Below are 19,036 nucleotides of genomic sequence, written 5' to 3' on the forward strand. Positions count from 1 at the left end.
CATACCACTCCCTCCATTATTTAATTATTCATAAACTGACATGGGTACATGTATGCGATTAGAAATTTTGATTGAAACCAAGGATTAGAAAAGGGAAATGTGTTCTGGACAGCAACAATGGCTCATAACTCTTGAAGTTTGTCTAAAGATATTTCTTATTGTAAATTAATTAGCAATATTTTACAGAATAAAACTGCAGAATAGTTGGAAAAGAAGAACAAAAAACCCCTACTCCGTTGAGCTTTTGACAACATTTAAAGATTCATCAAGTAAAAAAATCTTTTCTGGAGTTACAAAAAATTTCTACTTTTCTAAATTTTATTGGTTTCTAGTATTTCAAATTTGTTTTTGCTTTATATTAATTGCAATCATATAATTGTGAACACAATGATTCCAAAAGATTTATTTTCTTGTTTTAGACTATTAGGGATTTCAGATGTGGGTATAAATTTTCTCTTTTGACAGGTTCTACAATATCAAAACATTAGAAATAATGAGACAGATGGAACATAAAGGTGTCCCCATCATACTTGCAAATAAATGTTCACACAGCATGGTTATGACAGAGCCATTTCGTTTACCCCTGCTCTCAACTTCAACAGCTTTATTTGGGAATACCTGAAATAAAGATAATGACATCTAAATGTGCAATGATCTATACTGTAATGGCAATGCATACAGGTCTGTTGGTTCTGTTTTGAGTTAGCATAAAATTTCTATGTTTATTTCTAGATTTGGAATGTTTAGACCCCATATCTTGCAAATGAAAAGTGCTTCAACAGATGAAGAATATCCTTAAAACAAAATTTCCAATCTTATGCAGAACAGAAGAATCAATGAAGCAAATTTTTTTGTTGAGAGATGATTTGTAAATAAGTTCTCTTGATGGTAGAACCCAAAAATTCTGTCGTGTTAGGCATGTATAGAATCCCTCTTGGTGCAGGATTTCAAGATCAAGTTGGTAGAACAGCTGTGAAGGTGTGGACTGAGGTTGGTCTAGATGACCTCTGGAGATGCCTTCTGGAGCTGTAACTCTGCAAACCAACCGCCCTAGAAATTTGCTAGCAACCCACTAATGCACAGCCACGTCCTGACTGCTCAGCTCTGTGATGCACAACCAGCAGTCCATGGGCTCTCAAGCACCAAAACCCTTTGTCACAGCTACTGTCACAACAGTACCTGTCCCACAAAATAACCAGTGAGAGGAGAAAACCCATTTCAAAAGGCAGCTCTATTTCAGGGACAAGAGGAGCAGTACAGAATTCTGAAGGCACGGCGGTAATTGATGGATAGAGGCAGCTGCTGGAAGCAACGCACTACAGCTGCTATAAAGGCAGAAGACTGAATACTGTGTTGCCAGGAGTTAGAGCATGATTTTATTAGATGTGTTTTTCCAATAATTACATGTTGTCTGTACACCTCTTTGGATCACAAGAGCTGTTGGCCAAGCTGCCTGTGGCTTGTTTTTTCTGTTGTTTACTAAGCTTAAATTAGTCTCCTGGCTCCTGGCATACCAGACTTCAAATCCAAATTTCTTCTTTATACCATCCCTGTTAAGTTAGGATTGGTTTGATGAAAGAGATGATCAACTTTTTTCCACATTGTCTCAGAAAAGGAGTTTTTCCCCTTTATGTATTGCTCCTTTCCCATTAGGTTTGGCTACATAAAAGATATACCCATGCATATAAGAATGAAATTTGGTTCTTTACAGCCAAATGTCTAGAAGTATACAGTTAGAGATTTGTTTAACTCATGTTTAGAGAAGAGAAAAAAATTCAATTTATTTTTCCTAATTGAAGCCAGATTGAAAATTTGAGAAGGGAGGTGGATTTTAATGCGAGTCAGTTCTTGCAGCAGTGAATTATCTTTGTTCCCTGTCTTGGGTTGACCAATTCCAGACAAATGTTTCAGGTGTGATAAAAGCTTAATAAAGGTGAGAAATGAAGGGTCTCTGCATTCTGGTTACAAGCAATATTCACCATGTCACAAATGTCTGATACTCCTTTTTTTTCCAAGCATAGGAGTAGTGCAGTAATCATGCTTTCTTTACCTGATGGTAATCTTGGCTGACACACTGCAGAAGCAAGTCACAGTGCTTTGGACAGGGACTAGTTGAAAAGAGATTGACAGAAAATGAGTTATTCCTTTAGCATAGAAATGATGAATTCCACTTTATCAGTCCTTGTGTCCACTCCCAAGTCCTTTCAAATAATTCCTGTGTCCCATGCCACCCAGCTAAGTAGGGAAAAAACAACATTTAATTAAAGCCAGTATTAAGAGAAAGAAATGAGACTGCTGTTGTAAATGTTTCTCTAGGGCCCAGAAGTAAGTGTTTGTGTGAAGAAGAAGGAGTAGAAATTAAGCTAATAATAATAAAACTTAGCCTTTGCCTCTCTCTAAAGTGCTGATAAGTCATAGAAATCTTCACGCTACTGCTGTGAGTTGCAGAAGCAATATACAGCACAGTGTTGAAGAAGAGTTAGTTTTCTCTCCATGCTGACACAAAAAATGTGAGGAGCGCATCTGCACCTCCAGTCCGTGTTGCTTTTGCTTCTAGTGTGCTGGAAAAAAAGGCTGCTGAGAAGAGAACTTGCAAGAAATTATTTATTCTTTTTGTTTATGGCAACATTCATCACTAAAAGGATAAATATGTTTAACTGATATGTAAGTTCAAAAGCAATATTCAAAAATTCAGAAACCCCCTGCAAACAATGCCTTTTAATTATTTTATCCAGCACTAGGAATATTTACATGAAAACACTAAAATATTTCTGCTTCTTAAGCATTTATTTAATCCTGCTGTGCTGTCCTCATCTGTTACAGTTTTCAGCTGTTCATTTCAGAGCAATGTTTTCCTTTTTCTTTTTGGAGAAAGGCAGTGTTAGGACTGAAGTGGGAAAAGCAGGAACTTTGTACTTTAGGCTGTGTGAAGAGGTTTTGAATGTTGCAGAATGAGTGGAAACAGCTAGTATTAGTTTTAATGAGTTTATTTTTTATTCTGAAAGAACTATATGAGCACAGCACAGCTTTTGTGGTCAGCAGCACAACTTCACAGCTAATGGTGTTGGAGGTCAGCCTTCCTAGGAGATCTCTGCTTTTCTCTGCAAATTCAAAAAGTCTGCATGACACCAACTGGTACTGGACATCAACATTGTCACTCCTTAAAGAAGAGAACCCCTGTCACTTGAGTCTGGTGTCTGCTATGCAGGACACACAGATGAAGTGGAATCCGCTTGTGTGAGTGTTTTTCCTTCATTCAACTCATTAAACTCAGTTCTTTGATTTGGTTTCTGGAACTATGCTGAATACAGACACTCAAGGATGACTTCAGCAGAAAGACAGGCTTTTGTTTGGATTAACTTAGAGGTTTATGACTAATGCTTTTGGGAGATAACCAGGTCTGCACTCCATGTATAGTCCAGAGCTTAACTGATGATTAGATTTAACGTGAGAAGAAATGTTATCTTGATAAGATTAACAGAGATGCTTTTAAGGGAGGATGTTTATTTTGTTGTAGTTTTCTACCGTAGAACAGGGTACAGTCTATCTGAAAATGATTTGTGATGAATTCCCTGTATTGTATGCCGAAAAAAGGTGCTGATGATGCTCTACTATCACACTGTCCTCATGGCTGCTGCTATTGTGCTTTACTGTTGGCCTTATTTTTGCTATAAGATATTTTCAGATGCAGTGTGGATGTTTGCTGAACATTTTGGAGCTACCTACACCTTTTTTCCCCCACTCTTCTGTGAAGTAAAACTCTATTTAAAAACACGTGTAACAAACATAAAACTTGGACATCTTGAAGTTATTTGTATTGCATTTCTGTCATCCAAATCTCCAAGTATATTTAAATATTCAAGTGTTTTCATTCTGTACCTTTCTCTAAGTTACATTTTGTTTTCCACTTTCCTCAGACTTCTTTTCATATATGACCACTGTGTCTCCCAGTGTGGTATCTATGGTGTTGGTAAGAACTAAAGAACTGCAGAGAAAAAGATTTCAATGTGTGGGATGAAGGTTATATCACAAAATCCTTTTAGTAAACATGCCAATTTTGGCATTTTATTGTAGTTCATGGGGATTGTCCACATACTGCACAAGCAAGTTTTTGGGTTTTTTTTCCTTTGTCTTGATTTTTCCTTTGTCTTGATTTTTTTAACTTTGACTGTGTAGAACATGGTAATAATTCATTGGTGTAAAATGGAGGTTTTTATCTCATATTTCAAGAAGCATTCTGCTGAACTTTTACTGATGTTGTATCCAAAACCTATTTATGTATATGGACTGGCTTTAAACAAACTGTGACTGGTGCTGAGGATAACACACCTGTGACATCCTGGATGCAGACATCTAAATATAGAGATGGGCTCAGAGACAACATTATGTCTGGGAGAAAAGTGAAATTAATGTATGGAGACCTCACATTTTCACATTGGATGACTGCCCTGTAAAATTGGCTCAGCATACTAGTTTAGATGGATTTCAGATTGCACTGAACTACACAGCTGTTCTGTTATGGACAAAAGAGCAAATCAATTTAAGGCTATTGAAGTCTACAGAAGTGATATATGTACCTTCTGGGTTGTATTGTGCATATTATGACTGTTGGCTACTGCTGTATTTTTGCTTTTTAGAAAATGCATGCCTCCAGTGAGAAAACAAACAGTACAAAGTCTGAGGAACAACAAATCGGTGTTGGATGGACAATGTTAAGGGAATGACCAAAAAGATATAGGTTTGTCGGAGCAAGAAGATGACTTTTCAGGCTAGAAACTTCATCAGATTTTGAAGTCTGTGACTTAGAAACGACTCCTGAGAGATTTCCCAGTGGTAAAATTATACAGAAGACCAGGTAGGACTTAAATTTAATTCTTTTTTTAAATCATTAGAATTAAAATCATTAGATTCCTCTAGTGTTTTGATTTGAAGTGTCAAGGCATATAGATAGTGATTCAAATATAACTACGAATAAATTTCCTTTAGAAGTTTGGCATACAGAAATGAGTCAAATGGCAAGATACTTTTTATAACTGACTGTAAAGCTGTGTGTAGATTTTAACCAGAAATGCAGAGGTCAAAGATTCTGTATCTCATTCTGTTCTGCTCACACAGTTACATACTTCATAGTTTTTCCATTTAATACTTGATTTGATCTCTTGTACCAGAACTGATGATGACTGGGTTTTTTCCTCTTTAGTATTTAATTAAAAAGTGCAGAAATGAACGAAGACTTCTAAACTTGTAGTAGCACCAGAGCATGGAACATGGAGGCAATATTTTCTTTTGACTTACTATGAAATGGAGGCTGTGAAAACAGCACACAGAGTGAGGAAGGGGGACATACATCCACTTGCTGGAGGGTACCCAGGGATAGTTAAGACCCAGCTTGCTATGCTCCTTAAGCAAGTAACCTGTGCTGTGCGGGGTGGGGTGTACCAGCCTGGCTGGCATGTCACACTGCAGCAGCTGCTCTGCTCCCACTTGTGTTGGCACTGATCTCGTGCTGCTGCAATGAACTCTGGATGCACACAGAGCACTGAGTTTCATCTCAAACTGCCTGATGTCTCTTCTTCAGAAAAGCATTTCAAGTGCCCTATTATGTCTCAGTATGATTATTTTAAGTGGGTTTGTGTGGTGACTTTACACAGAACCGCTGTGGTGCCAAAACTGGTAGTGTTAAGGGCTCCATTTACAATAGAAATCCTAGGATTGTACTTAGGTGGGATCTTAAGACAGATGTCCTGGTTCCAGCCAGGTTTACTTTTTGCAGTAGACAGGAGGGGGCATGGCCAGGACATGGTTATTCCATACCACCTCACATGATTGCTGGGGTCAGGGAAAAGAGACACTTTTCCAGGGAGAAGGTGCTCAGTCAGGTGCAGGAAGCCATCCAGTACTGTCTGTTATAATCTGGCATTTTTCTGCATGAATAATTTCTTTTCTTATACTCTCAGTCATTGGTATTGTTGCCATTTAGGGTTTGTTTTCTTATCTCACTGTTGTTTCCAGCAAATTGTTCTTATCTCAACCCATGATCTTTGCCTTTTGTGCTTCCAATTGGAGGAGTGAGGGGGAGTGGCACATGGTTTTAGTGGGAGTACTAAATAGGGGAATATCATTCCTAAACCACGGCAGCATAATACAATTGTATGCTACCCTTCAATATTACACAAAGCTACATAACTTCTAGCTGTGTCCCTTGCATGCAACAAACTTGCAGGTCTACTTTTGAATTTCTTTCCTAAATATCTTTGTGGTGTCTACAGTATGATAATTTGAAAAAACTGGTGGCATCCATCCACCCAGTGATCCTGTTGTTGCATATGGTGGATTTGTGGATAAGAAGTTTCTGAAGATGTTAGATCTAACAAGTGTGGAAGACACAGGGGCGAGATCTTCCTGTGGCAATTCCCAATTCCCAACCCTACCATCATTCTTCCAGTTGCTCTTCCATGACCACTCATTTATTGGTTCGGCATAACTGTCCTCAAACAAACAACAAACAACAGACTCTATCAAGTTTCAACCTACTCTTTTAATGAACAGGCAGTAATTACTGTTAAACCTGCAAATGTGGTTGGTGGCATCAGAAGAAAATATTTACAATATTAATTTTGAGCACAAGAATAATTTCTCCATTGACATTCACACTTGCTTTTGGTAACCCATTTAATGTAGCAGATGTCTGAACTCTTCAGGGCTTTTGGGAGCCATGCCCCAATTTTGGCAGGTGTAATATTCTCTCCTGGTGTTCTTTCACTGTCTCTGGGTGTGGCATAGACTACAGGTAACAATGGCTAGCAGGGCTGTGCACTGAACAAAAGGTATCTGGGTGGAGCTGAGAGGGCAGTGAGAATGTCTTTACTGCCGGGGAGACCGCAGCCTGTGTCTGATCCATGACTGATCACTGATGATCCGTGTTTACCTCTTCACCTGTGAACAGTGCGTGAAAATGCTATGGCTCGCCTCTCTTTCTCCATCCACTACTGCCTTTCTGTGAAAATACAAAACATTTTCTACTTTCATTTAAAGTTTTAGCAGAAGAAATTATATCCAGCTAAAAAAAAAAAAAAAGGAAGAAATCTGGAAAACCAAGAGAATTTGAGAATGGGAATTGGGGAATTGCACACATGTGAGAAACCTTCACAGGCAGCTACTTCTTAAATGGGTTTTTTTTTCTTTCTCTGTAAGAACTGGGAGCTTTTCCTGTGGCCCCAACATTTTCCTGTGACTGCCCCATGGGGACTCCCTGATTAGCTCCAAGGCCATGCATGGATGGGAAAATGCATGTAATGGGCTTCTGAAGGAGTATTGCTTGTTTGTTTTGCTTCAGCAAACTGGAAATGGTTTCCTAAAGGCATAGAATTAAATATGTGGTTCTCTTGTAAGTTAAAAAAAAAAAAAAAAGATTGCAAATGGATGAACTTCAAACTAAAAGCTTTTATTTTAAAAAGGAATGGTCTGCAAAAACCTTTTTGTACCCTACTCCTTTCATGAAATCAGGACTACTCAGCTTTGGAGAGGGGAGGGGAGACGCAAAGAAATGAGGAGAGGGGAGGAGAAAGGAGTAGAGTGGAGGGGAAAGGAGGGGAGGGGAGAAAAGAGGAGAGAAGAGGGGAGGAGAGGAGAGATCCATTGATGAAAACTCCAGCAGTTTAACTTCAGTATTCCATGGGGTATCCTAAATATGAAACACTTCAGTATTATAACCCATTGGTCCTGGTCCTATCATCAGTGAACAAGCACTGTATTTCCCTGATTTGTTGGCAGGCTTCTATACAATTGATCCTTTTGTGAAAGAAAAATTATATTAATATTTCCTTTACCATGGTATCCACATAGCACCTTATTGAATATTTGTCTGTTTGGTTTTCATAAGCCTATCTTATGAAACAATTCTTTTTTTCTGTTAGTTAGGAAAGGAGTGCTTATAAAGACTTGGGAAAAAATTCTATGAAAATAGCTGCTAGCTAATTTCCAGCCTAGCTTTTAAGAACTATTTTTTTCCTCCACCCTGTTTTTCCTTTCAAACGAAAGTGGTAGTCATCTGTATAGGAGGGAAAGGGAAGGAAAAGTGTGGGAAGAACAAATATGTGTAAATGAGATTTAAAGGATAAGACAGATGCCCTTTTATGCCAATAGATTTACTATAAAAAATAGATCCCAGAAGTAACGGAAACACTTGGTTAACAGATCTTAACTGATAGTCTGAAGAAAAAGAAATTGTACTAGCTAAGACATGAAACTGAGTTTACTGAGATTTATGTAAAGTAAAATGATACCAAAGGAATTCATAAAAAACAAAACAAACAAACAAACAAAAAAAACCCCAACCAACCAACAAACCAAAAACCAAAAAACCCCAAAAACCCCCCAAAACCCCAAAAAACCCACCAAAAAGGTTTCCTTAACCAAAACTGAAAAATTATTCGAATTTAACATATTTTAAACACATGGGTTATCCTTTTCACCTTTCATATAACAGAGGAAAAGAACTTTTTCCTATAAGAATATTCATGTCGCTACCTTCTACCATCTATTTCAACATTTAGTATGGGAATTAACTGCTATATATATCTATATATCCCTATTTATGTGGAATGTAAGTGGTCCTGCAGTGCTGTTGTGTCTACTGCTCTCAATGTTTATTCAAGAAGTGCTGCCTTGCAGCAGAGATGATAGCATATGTCTTCCACATTGACTTCTGTGATGCAGGGTTCTATAACAGGAATGTGATGACACACATTTTGCTACCAGAAACGGAAGTGAAACCTTTTCTTCCTTCAGAGGCTCTGTATAGTTATTTTTAAAAATCTGTGGAATGTAGTTGATTGGTGTTTTGCTCCAAGATGCTAAATAAGGAACAGGAAAAGAGGATTACTATTTCTAGGTAATAATTGAAAAAGAATGTGTTAATTGATAATTTCTGTGTAGCACATCAGCACTTGAAATGCTTGCTCAGGTGGTACTGTTGCCATTTTTCTTATATCTTTAATGGAGTTATAGGCATTTATAAGATAGAGTAGTAGCATAACAAAAGCAGTTTTATATATCTGAAATTTAATTAGACTGACCAGTTGATTCATTTAAATTTGAGATGTGAGATAGCAGACAACCGCATCTAGTTGCCTGGAATGGAATTTTACACTAAAGCTGCAAGACAACAGCAGAGTAAAAGACCAAATTTGTTTTAGTTTTACAAGCAAGTCAGAGTAATTTTTGTTTTATTGAGTATAGTTGAGGGTAAAATTCCTTATAATGAAATATTCACTTCAGGCTGTTTATTTTCAATCATATACTGATTGCTTAAGCAAAATTATAACTTCTTCAGCAGAAGTAAGCTGTTTTGTGAAATGAAATATTTTTTATATGCATTGACTTTGGAGAACTTCATTTATTTCATGTTTCAGCAGATGAGTCCCTCTTCTTCAAGAAACATTGAACCACCCATTACTAGTATTGGTTCTGTAAAACCAACTGCAGATAAATAGTCAATTTTCAGGGCAAAGAAAGAAGAGATGGGCATTTTCAAAAGTCAGTATTATTTTTAGAGAGCTATGGTTCCTGAGTCATTTAAACACTTCTGAAAATCTTTACCTGCACAGGAATTATTTTTCATTCTCAACTGTAATTTTCCCTGTACCAATGAGGGCTTTTGGCCCTATAAAGACCCCTCTGCATACACAGAAGTAAGAGCCTTGAAGCAACCCTGAGGGAAGGAGAATGCTTCTGCAAAAGAACAAAATTGTTCAAGATTAGGACATGATTTAGTGATGGACTGGTCAGTGTTGGATTAACAGTTGGACTTGGTGATCTTAGAGGTCTTTTCCAACACAAGTGATTCTATGACAGTGAGACCCTTGACTGATACATGAATTTTGCTGGCGTTTGGTTAAATCTAGAGCTTCATTATTGGTGTTTGGATCATGCTTTTATTGTGAAGGAACTAGAGTGAATTCCTGGAAGTCACTGGCAGCGAGCTAAAAGGTAACAGACCATTTACACAGAACTTAGTCATAAAAGGTACCATGGAGCTTGAACATATCAAGTTCCTTTTCTGATTCCGCTACTCAAAATTACTCAGTTATTGATAGTTCCTTTTTCTCCTCAGCAAGGAAAAGCTATTCTAGTCCTACTCCTGCTGGCTGCAAACAGGAACTCAGTGTTGCTTCTTTCAGAACAGTCCTTTCCTATTGGTCTGCTATTCAACAAGGACTCGCTTTGTTCCTCTGAGATTGACTCTATCAGAAATTCATTCACAACCTTTAGAAATTATTCTGATCCATTTTATTTAAAAATTAGGCCAATTAATGTAGAACTTTGTAACTCAGATGTGATTCAGGCCCACAGATTTCTTGAATGAATAAGCAAATGCTGACAATACAATTTAAATGATATATATTTTTTATTTTAAAAATTAAGTAATATTCATTTTATATCCAGAGTGAAGACTCTGACAAAACTTTAAAATAGATAATTCACTGCTTAAGTCAAAGGAAGATTTTCAAAGTGAAACCATAAATAATGACTGAGTCACACATGCAACAAGTAATAGAGATATTTTCAATGTGGAAGTGTGATCAAGTCAAGCAGAGTTTAAAATAAATACTGCTCTAGTACAGCAAGAAGAACAGAACAAGTGAGTATTGCAGTTCTTTTTGCTTGCAATCTGTGTGCATGGAGCCCTTTTTTTCCACTAGAATATCCTTGGGAAATCTTGCTATCATCACAAACTGTTCTTATAAATATACATGGAATTCGGCTGCTAGGGACCTCATCTTAAGTGGAGATTATTATGGCATGGGTTTTTTTCAGCAATCTTTCTTCCAGTGTAATGGAACTTATACAGGGGTACATTATCTCACCCAGATTTTTTGATTTTTTAGCGTTATCGCCTCTACTTTTTTTTTTTTTTTTTTTTTTTTTTGGTCATTTCTCCTTCTCTGTTGAGCATACAATTGATATCCTAGGAAAAATCACTCCTTAAGGATCAACTTAAGGTCACTGAAGATGACTGGAGGAGTGATAGAATGTGATTGACCAGGGTGATCAATCTTCAAGTGTGTGTGGGGGAAATGTCTCTATGTATTTGGATAAAATTCAGACCATTCTGAACTCAAGTCAAAATTCCTGCAGGGCATAGTAGAGATCAAGACAGTTTTGAAGTACCCAATAACAAAGATTAAACTGCACTGAATATTCAGTCATGTATAAGAACACTAGCCACAAAAAATAACAAAGATAGGAGAAGAACCGAAACAGATAAGTAGGGCTGATGTCCTGAAAAAACACAGCTACAAATGAACTGTTCAGGAGCTGGTGCCTTGCCATATCTCCGTAATCAACAAGTCACAGATTTGTAGTTTTTTCCTGTCTTGTGGTTGCTCCATATGGAAAAGTGTTGTGACTACAGCTGTATATTGGTTTAAAAGGTGGATGTCGAAAATTTAAAAGCCTTTCAGATTTAAAAAAACAGGAACTCAGCTTGTTTCTCTATAATTCTTCCATCTCATTATGGTTTCAAATTTGGGGAGCACGGGGAATTTTTCCATACACTCACCCAGTGCTGGAAGGAAGTATTCAGTCTTGGCCAGAGTTGTAATGACTACTCAGGAAACTCACAAATATATTTTAGCTGTCAGACTGTGTACTTGATAATCTCTATTCAGTGGCCAAAGTTCTTCCAAAAGACAGCATGTGCCTGTTACTGCTCAAGGTCCATCTGCCCAACGCCCTCTGGTGAATTAAGGTTGCACAGCAGAGGTAGCTGGATCCCTCCTTGCCTCATTGGATAAGGAAGCCGACTGTCATGCAGAGAATATGGGTGATGACAGACATAGCAAAGACTAGAAAGGCTAAAGAAGATGAATGTAAGCTTGGGAAATTGCCTCCTGTCCCTGCCTCTGCCACAAAGTTAGTATATGAGAAAGAGCAAATTAAGCAGAAATCTTCAAAACTGGACACTGAAAGTGCATTATCAAGGGATACAACTTTTGATACCTGAAGCTTCTTTTAAATAATTGCTGAGCAATCACAGCTGCAGGCAGAGTTGCTTGGAGATGTGCTTTGAATATATAAATTGCTATGAAGATTTTTTCTGCATCTTAAAGACATGAAAGTATTTCTAACCTACTACTGCAAAGCTAATAGTGATTAGAACCTCATTGCTTGTTCACGAGCTGTAAAAATGAGAAAAGTAAAGTTTAATCTTGAACCATGTCCTTTTTGCATCAAAATACATGTCCACAAGAAGATAGTTAATATTGTATTCACTGTTTCATTAGAAGAGTTGAAAGATCTAATGACTAATGCCGATTGAAGTGTTAAAAAGATTGGATAAGGATAGTCAGGAACATTTTAGAAAATCATCTCTTGAGAAAGTGTCAAAAAGAGTTTGCTAAGGCAGTCACGTAATTTACATTTCTCAGCTTTTGAATAATTTGGTTCAGACACATCCTACATTCTTTTCGTTTTTTAATCTTCTGGGTAAGATACTAGCTGGAGTAGAAAAGATTTGGCTTCTGTCTAGAAACTTTGTCTTAATAATGACTTGAGTTGTGAAGGCTACAAAATGTGTTTTACTTTGGTTCATGGAATCAGTGCATGAGGGTTGTGAGAAATGATGTCAGGACATGGTCTGGTCCAATTGCCCTGCCCAAAACACAGCCAGCACAGACTGCACAGAGCCAGCAGGGTTTCAAGTATCTCCAAGCGTGGAGGCTCAACAGCCCCTTTGCACACCTTGTTCCAGGGTTTGTCTGTGCTCATGGCAAAATTGGTTTTTTGCTGTGTTTGACTGTAACTTCCTGTAATTCAGTTTGTGCTCATGTTCTTTATTTTTGCGAGGCACTGCTGGGAATGGTGTAACACTAACCAGCCTTGCCCATGTTCTGCATTGGGCAGGGTAGGAAGGCAGATGGGAGTGAGGGGAAAGAGGCAAAACCTAGATGGACTTTTCCATAACTTTCTGCACTGGTCCTATCCATCAATGCAGCACCAACAGGGGGTTCCAGACATCTGAAGGGATATAAGACATTACAGGCAATATCTGCCCTCTTTTCTTTATTCTGTCTTAAGCTATTTTATTAAGGCATTTGTAGTAAGGTCTTTGTTACTAAGATCCAGAAAAAGCCCTGTGCCCTCCCCTCCCACCACCCCCATCCTCTCCCCCTCTCACTCCCCAGGCTCCCAGCTGGCTCATCAGTCCTCCCAATATCTATTAATTCCCACTTCTCTCTCACATAGAGGGATGCTTGCCATCCTGCATACCTGATAGCAGAATAAAGTCATATTAACCTGGTAGGGACACGCCATCAGCATGCTTGTCAGACGGTTAGGGTTTGTTGCTAAACTGTGCTTTAAAACATGTTTTCTATTAGAATAGTTTACTTCTCAGTAGCAGGTCCACTTTGTGACTCGTTCTTGCAAGACATGAAAAAGGCTTTTGAAATGCAGCTAAGGAAGCTCCTGACTGAGGCTCCCCAGCCCCAACGCCAACTGTCAGATTTGGATGCAATTAATCAAGTGAAAAGGCAAGACTCAGAAACTCCTGAGGCCAACTGCAGCCTCATCATTACAGCACCACACAGCATGTTTATGTGGGAAAGGCACATTGTTACAGAAGGATAAGGCATAGACAGTGCTGGAAGTAGCTAAGAGCTCTGACATGTATGGGAAGAGATCTTCCATTTCATCATCCCCAAAAGTTTCACCTGGGCTAATTTACTCAGACAAACTGAAAGTAAGAGAATTTTTTATATGATAAATCCCCACTTATTTTTCCAGCTCTCTCAGCAGAATCATAAGAAGCTTGAAATTAATCTGGCAGCTTTTCTTTTCCAGATCTCTGCCATCTAATGAAGGAAGCAGGAGCTCTTTTGAGCAATGCGGGTGATAACTTACACAACTCAAAATGCAAATGATATTTTGATATTTTAGTGAGTGCCCATGGTAGTGCTTGCTTGTACAGACAAAATCCTCTGCTAAGATTGTCTTCAGTTTGTCTCCAACCTGGTAAAAAACTCCAGTGAACCTCAGTCAATTAGAAACAAACAGGACCATGTTAGCAGACATTTTCTATCAGAAAAAAATTACACTCATATTCAGATGACCTGATAATAGCTCCAACATTAGGGCAGTCAGATTTTATCTTCTACTTACAACCTTTGTAGAAGCATCAGCAAAACTTGTAGCAAAATTTAGATAAAGCAGAAAACCTGACATAGGATCACAGGAAAAATGAGATGAAGAGACCTCAAAATATCTGCAGTTCAACCTCCCGCTCCCAGCAGCAGCAGGTTTGAGATCAGAAGTTGCTCAATGATTATCTACTGAGCCCTTGAAAACTACCTAGGCTAGAAACTACACAAACTTTCTGAATGATATTTCCAGTACAAAATCAAGCAGATGTAAAATAAATGTGTTTCTGAACGGAAAATAAGGAAATACTGCATGGCTAACTTTGGGTTGTAATCAGACCAGGTTGCTATAACTGCATGCTCAGCCTTTCAGAAATAGGTGTGTATACTGAGATTATTAGAGTTGATGTCAAGCATTCCAGATACGATCAACAGACAGACTTACCCAGATATCATACTTACAAGAAACTCCCCTTTCTCTAGAAGACTTATAAAAGGATAAAATCCTACAGCCATGCATGTGAAATTGCCACCCTATTAACAGAATTGAGAATCTCTGCAGTTGTCTGCCCCTCAAGGTTCCCAGGAAAGGCAGCCCTCCAAAGTCCTTAAAGGTGTTTTGACTGGAAAAGACAATACAAGCAAGTATAGCAGATCTCAGTAGTGACGCCCAGAGCAGGAAGTACAGCAGTCTTTCAAACATTTCATTATTAGAGGTAAATTGTTCATCATTCTCTGCAGGTAAAATTGCTGCCAAAGGAAGAATTCAAACCCTTGCTTTTCATGGTTCAGCCCTGATTTGAAATTAGATCTATATAAATCTAGGTTCAAGCCTCTATTAATTTTGGTGTGCTGGCCCCATTTTATGGAGAGAAATATAGCATTTGAAGGGCAGAAGGCAAAGTCAACAAGAAATGTTATCCTGTCACAGGACCCTCCCTTGGAAGAGAACTGACTGTGGTTCCCATCACTGCTTCCCACAGTGCTTTACACAGGGCTTTTGGCAGTGATCAATCACTCTCATAGTAAAAAAGTGATGTTCAGGCAGAGCCTCCTGTTTGCCCCCACTGGTTCTGTCACTAGATATCACTAGGAGTTTCTCTCTGTCATCTGTACACCCTCCCTTCCAATATCCATGTACATTGGTAGAAGTTCCCCAAGCCTACTCTTCCCCACTTTGAACAGCCACTGTTCTCTGGACCCACTCCTGGACTCTGCAGTCTCTCTACATCTCCTTCGTTCTGAGGTGCCAAGAGCTGGTCACAGCATCCCAAGTGTGTCTCACCAGTGCTGAGCAGAAGGCAAAGATAAACTCCCTTGATCCACTGGGAACTCCTAATGTGGTCTAAACAAATGATTCAGATTCTTCAATAGACAATCCTTGCTGTCACGTTTTAAAATTTTAGGTGAATTTTCATGAGAAGGCTAAAATGTTAACCACAGACGCAGATGTTTCTAGTGGTTTTTTATTACTGAATATGTTACCTAGATAATCTGTAAGGGAGAATTTTCAGGGAAAACATGAATCCTATAACAATCTGCCCTATGTAGGATTTGCTTTAGTGCAGTTTGATTCAAAGAGTACATTTCAGAACAACTGGCATGTTGTTGGTTGAATACTTTCAATATATCTCTTCAAGTGCAAATGAAATCTGAAAAGATTAGTGTGACTAATGTTGCTTGAATTACATCAGAGACAGATGTTTTAGATCCCAATTCTGCAAATGTTTTTCCTTAAGTATAACTTGAGACTTCTAAGGACTGATCATTTTAGTGATTATTCTGTACCAAAGCTTTCAGCTGGGGATAACTTGACCTATGATAAAGCAGTCTCTGATCTTTGTTTCAGTGCCTCCATTTTAAAAGTGTAAATAGGTCTAAAATTCAGCTGCCTATTCTATTGTTACTGCAGTTGGGATGAGTGAATCTCCTTGCTCCTTGATTTTCCTTGAATTTAGATCTGTGTCAGATTTGCATGAGTTGTGAAACTAAATAGTAGTCCTACATTTTCATTCAGGGTATTGGTGTTAATTAAATTGTCTCAGAGATTGTGGGTGTTGATTTGAGAGGACATGGTTTGATTAGGGCACCATGAGAGATGGCAATATAATATTTTGCCCTAAAAATCCTCAACAAAATCCTTTTTCTTTGGTCAGGGCCCTGGTACTGAAGCATGACTAGGAAATGGTATTTTGCTGCATATGAAAATTTGCCGCATGGTACTTGTAAAGAAAAATGTTTTTTAGAAATGTTACTTAGGCTTACAGAGTACTCCTTTTCCTTTTCCTTAACAAAATATCACTTCTTGAAATCAATTTCTCTATGAAATCATATTTTAATAGCAGATGTGGGCCTTTTTTTTTTTTTTTTTTTTTTTTTTTTGTGTGTGTGTGTGTAGAATATGCAACCCAGTTCAAACAAAGCAAACTGGCTCAGCTTCCTCTTGGTGCTTCTTCAGTACAGAGACTTGCAGCCTCTGGCTTTCCTTAGAGTCCTCTTAGCAGTGATTGCCGAGCTGGTGTCAGTTTAAGGATGTACAGAGATTTATATGCTAGTTCTGAGGTCCCCTGGGATTCTGCTAATTGTACTCATTCCTTGCCTACACAATGGAATGCATTTATAATCATTGTAACCTGCAAAACCACTTATTTATTAATGCTGAACATGGGTTGTTTCACATTAAGATAAAGTAACTAAAACTGAAGTCAGGGAGAGACTTTATTCTAAAGGACCAACGAGCTGACACTCCCTGGAAATACTTATGTATTCCAGATACCTCAAATTATCTTTAAATGCTGTGGATTCTGTGGAACTCCATTGATTTAATTGTCACTCTATTCTATAGGGGTTTAAAAAAAAAGGAATATGATTTTTTGCAGCTCATTTATGTATGGAAATTTTTCATGAGTTTGAATATATGCATTATAAAAACTATTTTCAAACTTGAGTCTGACTGAACTGATCAGATAATTGTTAGCTGAAAACAAGTAGCTGTTTTCTTGGTATGCAAACACTAAACATGTAATTTTCCCCCGCACAGGGGTGAATGACAGGGTGTATAAAAATGTTCTGTACTATTTCTACAGATAATTTTGTTTTTCAAACCAAACTAGAACAATATCTCCCCTTCCCTTCTGACTTTCCTGTGTTAAGATACAAAAGGCACAGAAGCTCAACCTGTAGCAGTTCTTTAGCCCACATCAGCAATTAGTACAGGCAAGATGCAGTACTTGTATTTGTTTAGCAACTCCTTTATGCACACTGTGAAACAGAACTTCCTTCATTTTATAGCCAGGTTGCAATTTACAGAGTTCACAATCTAGATGCCAAAGTAAATTGTAGGAGTACTTGCATCCATCCATCATCAGTTAGTTGACATTTTAGAGTTACTGCAGTTTGCAAATGACCTTTGGGGTGGTAGAAATGTCTGTACAGTCACCACTGTGCTGTCAGCTCTGCTGCAGCCCAAAAAATCCACTGCCTTAAAAATTTTTCCCCAAAAGACATTATCACTTCCAGGAAATAAATGAATTGAAATTTGTATTAATCTTCCCCCCTCTACACCCCCCATTTCCTTGTAGCTCCCTGTTGAAAGTAGAGGGTGAATGGAACTTTTGAAGGAGATAAATTTTACACTAACACTGAATTTCAGTTAAAAAAAAATAAAGTTTAAGAGTTTGAGTCATTTACAATACATTTCCACAACCTAACCATTCCAGGTGCTTCTCAGAAAGCACATGAATAATTTTAAGGACCTGGTCTCTTGCAAGCAAGTTCTCTAGAAAAGGTCTTCTGTTTTCTTGAAAAAAGCAGGTTTTTTGTGTTATGGGGGAAAAAAAAATCCTGCCCCTGAATCACCAGTCCCACAAGATCACCTTTGCATAGAAGGTATACAGAAAAGTTTATTACATGATGTGAGGATAAGGGAAATGGAATCTGCCCACCAAGACAAAGCATCAACTGAGTGGTGAGTGAATATCTTCCTTCTTTGATTTTTCCTTTTCCTCTAATTTTTACAGTTTTGTGATAAAAACTATATTATTCCCTTTGGAGGAATTTCATTAGCAGTCTAGAGAAACTGAATCCCTATTTCAGGCCAGTTTCACTAAATGTCAGTAGTGGTGGTATGCTTTGTTTTCCTCTTGACAGAGAGAGTGGTGGGAAACACACAAATATTCATAATGAGAAAAATTATGCTGTAGTACAGTTATTAAACTATACCTCTGTTTTAGTTAAAATTAAAATATTTATGGCCATTTTAACATAAGTTGAAACAGCTTTTTGAAACAAACCTGTGTCAAACTGGCTTTTAAAGAAGAAAAGTTTCTTTCTCATGACATCATGAAAATAGAAACAAAAAATCATTCAACATAATCTTTCACTAGCATAATTTATTGCTTTCTGGTTTAAGTTTGTTGTTTGTTTGTTGTGTTTTGGTTTGTTGTAGCTTGGTTTGGTTGAATTTGTATTTTTTAATTACATTGTACCTCAATATGTAAAAGAATAAAAGAAAAAGAGTGCATAATAATGTTCATATGTTCCTTTTTAAAATAAAGTACTTTATGTCTCTTCTTCTCTCATTCTGTCATGCTATGGAGACATTTTAGCTAGACCTCAGGCCCAAACCTAAGCATAACGTACGAGGGTAGGGGAGAGAGGCAAGATACAAAGGTGTATATCTTGGATCAGTGGGGAGGAAGGAAATCTAGGAAATGGTTCATCTTGTCCCAGACTGGTGTCTCTATTCTGATGTGTGGATGCCTTCTCTGAGTGCCTGCCTTTCACCACTTTCTGTACCTGAGCCATCTAGACACTTCTGACAGCCTGTTTGAATGTTCTTCACCCTTGTGGTTTCCAGCAGAGAGGGGAAAGATGAGAGGCAGAGAGACTGGGCC

General features: G+C 38.0%; 1 long non-coding RNA gene across 1 annotated transcript in view; it reads left to right on the forward strand.

Moving 5' to 3' along the window:
- Positions 1-19,036, forward strand: part of LOC134546608 (uncharacterized) — a 245,718-nt gene that overhangs the window by 109,902 nt on the left and 116,780 nt on the right. The window contains exon 4 of the long non-coding RNA XR_010079212.1: positions 4,638-4,855. This is a non-coding gene — a long non-coding RNA (uncharacterized LOC134546608). The remainder of the gene's footprint in view (positions 1-4,637; positions 4,856-19,036) is intronic.

This window comes from Prinia subflava, chromosome 2 (assembly GCF_021018805.1).
Source record: "Prinia subflava isolate CZ2003 ecotype Zambia chromosome 2, Cam_Psub_1.2, whole genome shotgun sequence".
NCBI lineage: Eukaryota > Metazoa > Chordata > Aves > Passeriformes > Cisticolidae > Prinia > Prinia subflava.